The following is an 11,770-nucleotide window of genomic DNA, read 5'->3' as shown; positions in this document are numbered from 1 at the left end:
TTGTGGAAATATTTATTTAATTTTGCATCACATTTTAGCCTACTATTATTCATATCAGCGTATATAATAGAGATACATTATTAATTCATGGTCAATTTAACGGGCTGCTCAGATTTAAGTGGTGAATAATTCGGCAAAAAAGGATGAGACCACTTTTCCCCTGAAATACCTGACACGTTTTTCAGAAATTTCCAAATTTGATTCTGACAAATTTTCCCTGGAATAATCTTTTACGTTTAAGAAATTACTCTTTTCCGACATGGTATATAATCTTTTCTTATCTGCTGAAAGCCCTAAAGATACCAGAGGATTTATGGCTGATCTTCTGCGCTGCCGAGGTTTATCCCAGTGGCAGTCAGCGCGATTCTGCATTGAGTTTCTGCGTTACTGTCTTCACTTATTGTTCATCAACAAATTGAGTTCCCATGTTCGGCAGTGAGATACTTGCACTTATGACCGACATTCAAACAAGCAAACCACTTGGAGCACTCTGGAGCAGACACTATCCATTGTCACTGGCATTGCCACGGCCCTTCTGACCACGATCCCAGAAAAGCCCGTGAAAACACTGGTGCAAACACTGAAAACAGTGAGTAAAGTGAGTACAGTGAGTACAGTGAATACAGTGAAACCCCTGCAAAACCCTGAAAGCCCCGGAGGACCCACCGTCGAAGCTAACGAAGTGCGTCTGGCCAACTTTGGTGGTGCGGCAGTGGCGTGGCGATGATGGCGGTGCAGTTGGCGGACGGACGAAGTCGAGTGGAGCATTGCACTTGAGTGATTTTTTATTGTGACACGCGCACGCTGTGCAGCAAATTAAATGCTTCATCCACAATAACAGCGGTGGAAGATGTGCATAGCTCCGGGCCAGTCCAGCAGCCATCTGACAAGCAATTAAAATGCGTTGCAAATGTGTGGCCGGGAAAAAATTGGTAAAACACTGCGGCTTTAATTGAGGCTCAAGCAGCAGTCGAGTGGCCCGAAAGTGGGTGTGTGTGTTTACGCACTCTTGCCGCACACTGACAGTTTCAATTTTGCACTCCGGTCTATAAAACTGTATTTTTCCATTAATTATTCATTAATTTTAATGGCTCCCACAATGATGGTGATAAAAAAGGTGATGCTAAAAAACACGATCCAATTTAAACACGACTGTGTTGTTTGGCTTTTATTTTTGTTATTTTCCGCAGCGAGCAAATATTAAAATTGAAAATTTTGTTTATTTGCTTACTCAAATATTACACCGTAATGTGTTTGTTTAACTCGGGTTTTCCATATTTAATCGCCAATAATGTCTGGCACTCACGGCCCACTAAAGTGTATTTTTATTATATTTTTTTTACACAACTTGTCATGTGATTCTTTTATACAAACTTTTATCGGTGCTTCCCCAACCTGACTGACTCAGCACACGGCAGCTGTTTTGATATTTATTTTGACTCGCGATCATTAAATATTTATTCGACTGCAATAGTAAAGCACGTGATCGCAGATCTGCCGAATCCCGCTGGTGGAACGAGGTTCAAAGACCATGGACCACATTTCATGGAATGGGCATTGAACGCGGATTATATTTTGCACAAAATCGAGGATTATGGCCATATTAAGAATGTAATTAATTCGAGCTTGTGTCAATGAAGCGCCACAGCGAAATAAACAACAGCAATAACCGCTCAAAATAAACCCAGTTCAAAGGACAAAGGCAAAGCGTTTATAAAAAGAGGAATTCGCGCGCAAGACTGCAGAATATACATAATATAAATAATTAAATGCATATATACGAAACAAAGGGCGTGCTCCTCTGGTCCGCCAACTGCCACCCGCTCATTATTTATATTGTGCATGCAATTGTATTGTATATTGCCAAGATTTATGATCCCCGGCCAAAGGACGGTGTTCCTCGGCAAAGGGCATTAAACACCCAACAGGCAACTTCCAACATCCAACAGCCGACGGAGATTGACATAAATAAAAGGGCTGGATGGTGGCTTGTTGGTTGGTTAGCCGGGCTGTTTCGTTTGGCTGGCTGGCCAAGGAGCATGAAAACAATTTCGGCCTCTACTCTTGGCCAGTTTGTGCTGCGCTGCACTCAAGAAAGGAGACAAATGTGAGTGCTGGCGAAAGATGAAAGTTCGATACACTTAAATGGCTTCTGGGCTTCGGAGTTGAATGTGAGCAAGTGCTTGGGAAAAAATTAAACAGCTGGCATTTACCTAGCTCATCGCTAACTATTTATTCTAACTTTTTCGAGTCTGTCAACACAAATAAACAAGTTAGTACTGGTTATGTGGTTATGCCATTATGAGCTTTGAGTTTAGTTTACTGTAGAAAACAAACAAGGTAAGATCTTGGCATGAAATTTAACAGTTAAGTTTATTGAAAAGTAAGCTTGATACTTTTTCTACTAGTCGCTTAGCCAGAAATTATGACAATAAGAATATATGATTTGAAATCCCAAAATGGTATTAATTCTCTGCCTTCTTTGCTTGCAAACCCAATGGTTAAGTTGTAATACCTCTCTCGAAGGCAGCAATAATGATATTTTTGTAAGTCCAGAACACGACAACCCATGAGGAGCAAAACGAAATCAAAGGAACAGAACACAAATTTATCTGTGGCGATTTATGGAGCATGTTTTGGGACCATGTCGAGAGCACACACCACACACCACACACCATACACACCCGGACGTTCGGAACCTCGCAGATGGGAGCGAAGAATTAAGGGGCGGTGCACAGGACATCCTGCTTGTTGAGTTCATAAATAGCGATGTTGCATGCAACTTGAAGAGCGCCTCAGTTCAGCTCAGTTGGGTGTGGCTTTTCCTTTGACTTCAGCTTCAGCACTCGAGGTTCTAATTTTTATGAGCATGTTGCGTGCAACTGGAGGGCATGCAGTGCAGCATACTTCGAGGCGCTTTCCCCCGAGCTTTTGCTGCTGCTGCTACTGCTGCTGCTCCTTCCACTTTATTGTCCTGACGTCAGCAGCAATGGACTTGGGAATCGCCTCGACTGCTAGTTTTGCATTCGGCTCGTATATTTGTGTGATTTAATGCTGGCAAAGGCAGAAAAATGTAAATTGCTTTATCATGTTCTTGGCCTAGGGCACATTTCCCATACGCCCCGTGGGCCCGTTCGACTGCAAGCCCGGCGAACAATAAAAATTAGGACACATAATGACGTCGCGACCTCCCCGCAGAGGACCAAATTGAAAACAGCATTCGGTCAGCTCTTTTTGCCGCCGTTTTGGGCTCGCTTTGGTTTGGTCTGATTTTGGCCTGGTGCGCCTGTGTGTGGCATGTGTGTTGCATGTGGCAAGCAATTCGATCAGTTGCCAGCGGCAAGTTGCAATCATTTTTGGCCCCCGCCAAACAGAGCAAAGCAAATGCAAGTCTGATAACTGAGGGAGGGCTTTCAGCGCTGCAAACTTTGCCACAAAACTATCAGCAACACTGCCACTTCATTGCTGTAGTCCTTGTTTTTGTTGTTCAAGTGACGCCGAGGAAGAAGCTGCTGAAAGGGAAGCCCGAATGTCGGACGGGGATGCACTTTAAAAAAAGGGGACAAAGTCATTTAACCGCCTTGTGCCAAAATTCAAAGTATACATTATACGTTCTCAGCTTTGTAAATGAATGTGTATAGAACAACCTTTTAAGATTTGATTTTTAGTTTTTTTTTTGTTATTAGGAGAGCTTGTACGTAAGCTTTAGTAATTGAAAGTATTATTTTGTGTATTTCTTGAAAACTCTATAAAAATTCCAGAAATTGTTTACTTGAGGGTGACTTCTCCAAACTTGGGGATTTCATTTTTTCAAGTGGTTACTGTTACTGGAGTCTCCGGATTTGATTTCGCCTGAGTTGGCCGGGTCTACTGGGTTTGTCCGCTGTCTGCTTAGAGTGTTGGCCAAACAGAACTGAACTGGAAGCCACAAGAAACTGGGTTCGGCTTCCGTCTGGAGCTTCTGGGTTTCCCACTTCGCCCCATTCCCACTCCCCGCTCATTGATTACTTTGTTATGGATTTTTTCCATTTCTCTACGGGGGACCGAGTGTGTGTGTGTTTCTGTGTTTGTGGGTCGTTGGACTTATTTGCAACACGAGCAGTGCAACTGCAGACGCTCCTTTGATTGTGGCAATCAGAGTTAACGGAAGGGTGCCAAAAGTTTATGTAATTTCATATTCGATGTGTACAACTCTCGGGTTAAGCCAGTTGCTTTGCAAACTCCTCCAGGGCGGCAAGGGATATGGTCTTAAATCCAAGATAGAATTAAATTGCCAAATCCATTTTTAACTAAGTCGCATGCAGCGCCACTTTCTGCGCAATCCGTGTGCAATTAAAATGCGAACCATGCCCAAGTTTATGATTAGAGGGAAAGATCGCCGCAATTTTATGCACGTAGCTCCGGCGATTCAACTTCAAATAGCCGGAGCGCATTAGCCGGGAATAATATTCAGGCGGCGTCGCGACGCCGTCACCGTCACCGTCACCATCACCACCACCACCACCACCACCCTGACCATCACCATCGCCATCGCCATCGCCATGCCAACAACAATTAGGCAGAAGTTGAAATACGAGCAGCCACTACCAAGACCAAGGCGAAGACCAAGACGCTTGTTTATAATATGGTTGAGGATGGTCCGTTGGCGCGGAGCTGGGTGTTTCTGGAATTGGAATTGGGACTGCACTTAAGCGGCACAGCGACTGGAGCTCAACTTTGGCCAAATGGAATTGAAATGACAAGTCGCGGGATGGGGTGGTGGGGCAGTCGTGGGTTGGGCGGCGCACTCAGGCACTGAGAGAAAAAACCCAGCCCTGGATGCCAGACTGATACCAGAGTGAACCCTCAATACTTACTCACTAACTCACACTATGACCGATTTTAAAAGTATACTACTTTACTATATACTTTAAAGGCGATTTCCCAATACTAGCCGTTTTCGTTTATAGTTTCTGAGTACCAATCCATATACTGTAAAGTTCTCTTCCCAATTCTACCACCATTCCTGTTTCAGTGCGCAGGCAGGCAACTGGAAAGGAGTGGATCGGGATGGTCGGTGATGCGAAATGCGAATGGGATGTGATGCCCAGCTGGATGCCGCCTATTGGCCTGTTGTTGTCACATTTATCACGGCTGTCTGATTGCGGGGAGCAGTGCCTGCAGAACTTGCTGCAGGTCAAGTTACGGGCAAGTGGGATCTTGAGAGTGGTTGCCGCTGATTCCTTGCCGAGTTCTTCAGGCGGGCAAATGAATTGGAACAGAACCCAAAAGAACAGAGCAGGTAAGTTGCATTTGGCTCGAGGGCGTCCTTTGTGCGCACTGGTTCAACGAACTGGCATGCAAAATGTATTTTTATTGAATTTCATTGATAAACGCTCCTTGCAACATGCATGGCCCTCCTCAATGTTACTCCGCTGGTTGTTTGTTCGATGGCAATGCGATTCGATTCGATTTCTGATTGCATGCCGGGCCATAAGTATGCTGTTCTGCTGGGGCTCGTTTTTAATCGACTTAAATCCAATTTGGGTCATTTGCAATCATTTGGCTCAAAGGTAACCGAACTCTCCCAGCCAGTCGTTCAACTTTCGTAAAATGTCTGCAAGTTCTGCCATCGATCTGTATTGATTAGCCAAAAAATCAGCAAAAGATTTATAGTATTCAAGCGTCTGTCGAGAGTTTCGCTCTTTTGGAACTTGTTTATAAGTTTTTATGACACCCCTTACTGGCGCTAGCCGAAATCAATTTAAAAATAGCCAAGTCGCGTCATGTGATGCAAATTAATCAGTCGCAAGCACTAGAAGCTACCACGGCTTTTTGGCAGACAGACGCTTCGCTGCAGTTGCAATTATTTAATAATCCGAGCAAACACACCTTGCAGTATTCCACATGACTCAAAACCTCTGGCTGTGGATTACTTAACACTGTTTACGGCCTGCAATGGCCAAATAATTAAGAAACGCAAACAGTTCGTTCAACCAGGCCACTTGCGAGGTGTCAATGTCAAGAATTTAAGGCCGTAAGTCAATCAACAGATATTTTCATATTTGCTGTATTTTTAATAACAAATAGGCACTTTTGATATCCAAGTATCTAAATGCGTCGCCAGAACTGCTATTCAAATCAGAGTCGCTGGAAAATGTTATTTTCGTCGCGCATGGAAAAGCTATTTTCAGACTGGAAATCAATTTGCAGATTATTTGCGTGGAGTCATGGAGTCTTCGAGTTTTGGAGTCTTGGGGTCTTGGAGTCGTGGAGTCTTGGAGTCTTGGAGCAACTGGTATCGAGTCAGTCACGTGGTTTGGCAATCGGGTTTGGTTTGTTTTCCGAGTGGTTGATATAGTGGTCATGTGCTGTTTTTCCATTGCCTGATTGCTAAGGAGAATTGTAAGCTGCACAGATAGCAGATATACATATGTGTAAAATAACCCGTGACTTGTGGGGCTAGTGGCTTTCCTGAAACGAGTTTTTCATTTTTTGGGAATATTTCGATTTCACTTAAAGCGGATATTCATTCACCCAAGATACGGGACTACTACAATTGATTTGCATTCAGGATATTTCACGATTGCTTTGATTAAGTACGTAGGTGTCAACGTATAAAAATAGAACCCAAATAAAAACAAACGTTTCACGATGCATAAATATGTGCCAAGTAGGCGAATTTCTAATAGTTAAAGTCGGCTGAATAAACAATGTGAAGCCCGCGCCTTGTGCACTTGACACGCAAAGGGGCTGTTTGTTGTTATGCTAATTGACTACTTTGTAAAATTATTGTACTCGACGTAAGTAAAGTTCGCATGGAAAGTAGCGGAATAATTCGAGGGGGACGGGGACATGTGAATGAGCAGCAAAAAACATTTCATTCATGACTTCTGATGTCGGATGTCAACAGGAATATACAAAATTAACAACAGCAACAAAAAACTCGAGTATCGGCATTAAATCGCCATCAACAATGCTGTCGTCTCGATAAAGTATTCATGAAATATGCTCTACGAGTGCTGTGAGGATTTGACTTCATTATTTGGCTTGCGGTGCGGTCGCAGGTTGTGGTCGATGCGGTTACATTAAATCGACAAGGCTACACTCAACAAAAAATAAGATACATTTAGTGTCAGCAACCCCATCACCAATTTAGTTTTATATGGATTTATATAATTTATGGACTATTGGTCCAATCAACCTAAGTTATGTTTAAGCTTTTCAGTTTATGAATATATAAGCTTCTCTTAAATATTGCGGCGTGTACACTTGTCTATTTAAATTTACTTTACAATTCCAAAACTATTGTTTTAAAATACACTTTTCGTTCTTTTAGGACTAACTATTTCTCCCAGTGCACGCCATCTCGCGTGTCCTTATTATGGGAGATAAATGTTAATACGAGCTCGACAATCTGTCCGATGCGGGCTCATGTTTAATTAGTCATGTTTGTCACAAATTCTGACATATGAGCCTTTCAATCGATGCAACTCATTTAAAAGCGTCAGTTGGCCGCCAGCAGCGGGCAGCTCTAAAAATAAAACCAATTTCGATTCCAATTGCAATCGGCAACTCGGTTGACAGTTGTTCTTTTTGCATGGGTATAAGTTGCACAAGAAGAAATATCGTTGCATATTTCACACCCAGCATTGCGCGAATATTTATCAAGTTACCCTAGTCCGCAAGTCCTTCGGCCTTGCTCCCCCGCCCTTTTTCTTTTAGAAAAAGACACCGACTTTTGCAGGAGTACGGTGGGGCAGGCAAATGGACAGGAATGCGGGGGGTACAGAAAAAAGGGAAAAATAGTTAAAATGTAGATTTATGCAAATGGAGCGCATAGCTCGCATCCTGTCCCATCTCGCATTCCCTGTATGCCAATGTGTTAGTAGCCCGCCAGGCGTTCCTTGGTCCTTCCTCCGCCCTGATCCTCCACGCTCCCTGCTCCTCCTTGCTCCTCCCTGCTCCTCCCTGCTCCTCCCTGCTCCTTCCTGCGCCTCCCTGCTCCTCCCTGCATTTTTCCCCACTGTCAGCTCAGTTTGCTTGCCAGCTCGCTGCCGGTTGTCTGTCTGCCTGTGCTGGCTGGGCTGGCTGTGCTGTCCGCCTGTCTGGGTATTGAGTGTATTGCATTTAATATTTATTTGCTTTTATTTTCCCTTTTTACCCGCTGCCGAGCGCATTTTTCTTTTCCAGCTTGCGCAGGATGAGAGGGATAGAGAACTCTTCTGCCGCCGTCAGGTGGAAGAGGAAAATTAAAAATGCAATTGCGATTAAAATTGCATGACAAACGCGCGTCGCGTTCGCAAAAAGTGTTGCCAAAGGGGGTTTGCATGTTTAGCACCCACGAGTACCCACTCCCAGGCCCGATAAATAGTTGGATCCACAATGGGAGACTGCCCCAGTTATGTGTACATAGCCATAGTGAATCACTCTTTCTCCTGATTCACGGCTTTCATTGAAACCCGTCTAAGGAAATCAATTCTCACTTACCCTTAGTCAATCGCGAAGAAAAGGTGTCACCAATTTTAATTAGCGCAAAATCCGTTGCGTCTCGTTGAGTCTTCGTCTTCGGTACGTCAGCGAAAAAGAAGAAACAGTTTGATTTGTTAATTAGCGCGACAGAAAAAAACGTTTAACTTTATTTGTCGAAGCCAAAAATACGCATAAATCGTGGGTTTCACCGCCACAAAATGTTTTATATCCGCAATCATTGTAACATTAAAATCCGTTCGTATGCTGATCATTGTACATATACATACATATAGTCATTATCTTTTTGTTTTGCCACTCTTTTTTTCTGGCTATCTGCCCAGTTTCTCTTCAATAGAATTTTAATTTTGTGCCAATGGCCCCCACACGCGACACTCGGCCATATCATTCCCCCTCGGCGCGCCGAGTTTCTCTATACCCTATGTTTTTGTATCATCCCAAGTGCATTAAGCGATAAACAAAGGAAGAGTGCAGAACAAGGAACAATGACTGCAAAAGCTAAAAACATGACAGTGACATAGGAAAGTGCATTTCAAGGCAATCTTAAAGGGATGCACAAAGGAGACTTTCTAGAAGTCTTAAATACAACATTTTAATGTTCCCTCGTCGATATAGAATCCGAGTCTGAATCTGATAAGAAAACATTGCCTTTATACACTAAAGCGCACGTGGTTTGATATACTTTGAGTGGGGTTCAAAACCAAGGCACGTGACTAGCTGATGATTTTGTCATGCCAGCCAACAGACAAAAACTGAGGTGACGAAAAACGGAAAATCGTGTCTCTCATTAGACACATATTTTTTGAAAAGTGCTCATTTAGCAATCGTATTTCGATTGTGGATGTTTTAGCTGAATACCTTTTGATAATACAACTTCACCATTTTATGATTGAAATACTTGGTGTCAATACAAATACAAATACAATTGCTAGTTCAAAAACGCACATGATGCTGAGACTACTTTTTCGTGGCCCTAGAGATATTTATAGTGTGGTGCGCTTGGTGGGCTCGAAAACGAGGCGAAATCATAATCACGTGACTGGCGAATGATTTTATTTAGCCGGCGCCAAACAATATGTTTTTTGTTGAAATCTTTTACTTTTTGTTTTGATTCCGGTTTACGCTTTTCGCTTTCCGCTTTCAGCTTCAGCTTCAGTTGTCTCTTATTCGGTGGCTTTTTATTTTTCGCCCAACATTCGTCACTCTTTCGCGCACTGTCGTCTCGTCTGTCCCACGTCTGATGGGGGACTGAATGTCAAATGATTTGGCCGCCCAATGGTTATGCTTTATTTATAACAGCACTAATTAATTTTCACTCTTTCTGGCGGGCGGGCGGGCGTTTGGTCGGTCAAAATGAAAATGGTACGGGAATGGAAATGGAAATGAAGTGAAATGAAATGAAATGAAAACGGTGATGCCGATGCGATTGTGTTGGTGATTGTGATTGGGGGATAAGCCGGCCGAGTGACTACGAGCGCGACTACGGCGACTACGACTAATATAATTTGCGGAAACTGTGACACAGCACACGGGGGACCAGGTAATTGCACCTGGCTATATGTAGGGCTCAAGCTCAAGGCCCGCACTCCCGCACTCCCTGCCTGCCTGCCTGCCCATTGTCATCGGTTATTAATTTCCCAGATTGGCATTTATATATGGTCTTTGTAGTGTGTAGTTTAGTTTACAGAGTCGCAGGTGAGCCAGCTACATATGTATGTGGCTGGATGTGGATGTTTGGACGAACACGAACACAAACACGAACACGAGCACGAACACTAATTTAGTTGCCACTAGTGAATGGACCGGAATAAGGTGGACAGATCTTTTCGGTGATTTCGGATGCATTTACATAATCAAATATTAATATATTTGTTGTAAATATCCCTGGTCAAATCTGTTTTCAATTAGTCGGAGCGAGCCGTTTTCGAGAGAACCTGTTCCCCTGGCAGCTGACTATTTAGCGCTTTATGTGGCATATTTGAAAAGCTCGTCTGAAAACCGTTTAGATTATATTTTGGTAGCTCGTTTGCATTGCTAATGAGCCAAGGGGTCCAGGCCAGAATTAATGGCCCCGACCATGTGAAAAGTTCGTAAATATTTGGCGCTTACAATTAATTTATCAAAATCTACAGGCCAAAACTACAGGCCATAAAAAGCACACCAAATCAGCCGTTTTATTGGCATTGTCAGGTTGGGAATTCAATTTCTTTGGAAAGGAAGGGGGATTTTCGCTGCCTCTAGCTTGTTTGTTGAAATTTTCCGCTTAGTTTTGTCAGTTCGGTCGCGCAATTTTTCGAAACCAAAGCCATACGAAAATTTTCCACATCCCAATCCAATGTCGGCGGGGGTGGCTGGTGGTGTCAATGGTCGGATGGTCGGATGGTCGACCTTCGTTATCAAAAATTTCTGTCACGTCCGCACGAGTGACCCAAGGGCCCTCGAAAGCCCAGAAATGCCCAGAAAGGGTTATGTAAATGCCTCGATTTCGATTGAACTCTCGGTCAGCCAGATCGCGTGATTGCAAAGTCCCTCTGATAATGCCGAACTTGTTCAATCAATTATCCGTTTATCGCCTACACTTTTCTACTACCTCGTTGTTGTCCCCCTCTCTATTTATATTGCAGTGCTTTTGGTGGGTGAATAAATTGTGTTTTTGTGGCACGCCGAGATGACAAGCAAATAATAATAATTTCATTTGCGTTTTCGACGGCGAGAGTAGTTGGCTTCCGTTTTCTTCTTACTTCTTTTTTTTACAAACTCAAAACTCGGTTTCGGGTACGATTTTCAAGTGGATTGCTGTGCTGCACGGATCGATTCGGAACTGCGAACTGCGTCTTGTGTCTGCGAGCGCCACGACGGGTTTGTTTTCATCGCCAGCTGCGCGGCTGCCTCTTGGGCGGCATTTATTTCTCCTCAGCGTTGGCTCGATCTTGTTCGTCGTCGCGGAAGGTTCGTAAAACGCCGCAGTCGACGCCGACGGCACCGCAGCCCCACTGCTCTGCTGGGCGTACCGCCAGCTGCTCTGCTGCTCTGGTGCTCTGCTGGCCGTACCGCCAGCGTTCCGCCGGCGTCAGCATCTCGCAGCCAAAGTCCCAATCGCATTCATTCCACAAAATCAGAAAGAGTCAAGAAGGAATGACTCAAGCGGGAGATGCGACTGGGAAGTACCCACGAATCGGGTGGCCAGGTCTTGAGGATCACTCCTTTCCACCTCACAGATGTCTTAGGGAGGATATTTTTGGGGATGCTTAAGAACAGCTTGCATGAAATTTCCTACACTTCACATTAAATAGTTATAACT

At 43.9% G+C, this 11,770-nt stretch overlaps 1 protein-coding gene across 4 annotated transcripts in view; it reads right to left on the bottom strand.

Annotated features, from left to right (window-relative positions):
* Positions 1-11,350, bottom strand: part of LOC122619714 (sodium-coupled monocarboxylate transporter 2) — a 35,862-nt gene extending 24,512 nt beyond the window's left edge. For 2 of the 4 annotated variants that reach the window (XM_043796809.1, XM_043796807.1), the window contains exons 1-2: positions 11,211-11,350; positions 8,470-8,545 (exon numbers count right to left, since the gene is read on the bottom strand). The gene's annotated coding sequence lies outside the window, so the exon portion shown is untranslated. Of the gene's footprint in view, positions 1-8,469; positions 8,546-9,568; positions 9,705-11,210 lie in introns of those variants that run through there. The other 2 variants (XM_043796808.1, XM_043796810.1) reach the window with 2 other exon arrangements.
* Between the last annotated feature and the right edge of the window lie 420 nt (positions 11,351-11,770).

The sequence above is a fragment of the Drosophila teissieri genome, chromosome 3R (genome assembly GCF_016746235.2).
Source record: "Drosophila teissieri strain GT53w chromosome 3R, Prin_Dtei_1.1, whole genome shotgun sequence".
NCBI classification, from domain to species: Eukaryota; Metazoa; Arthropoda; class Insecta; order Diptera; family Drosophilidae; genus Drosophila; species Drosophila teissieri.
The sequence above is the reverse complement of the archived record's forward strand: the minus strand, read 5'-3'. Positions and strand labels throughout refer to the sequence as shown.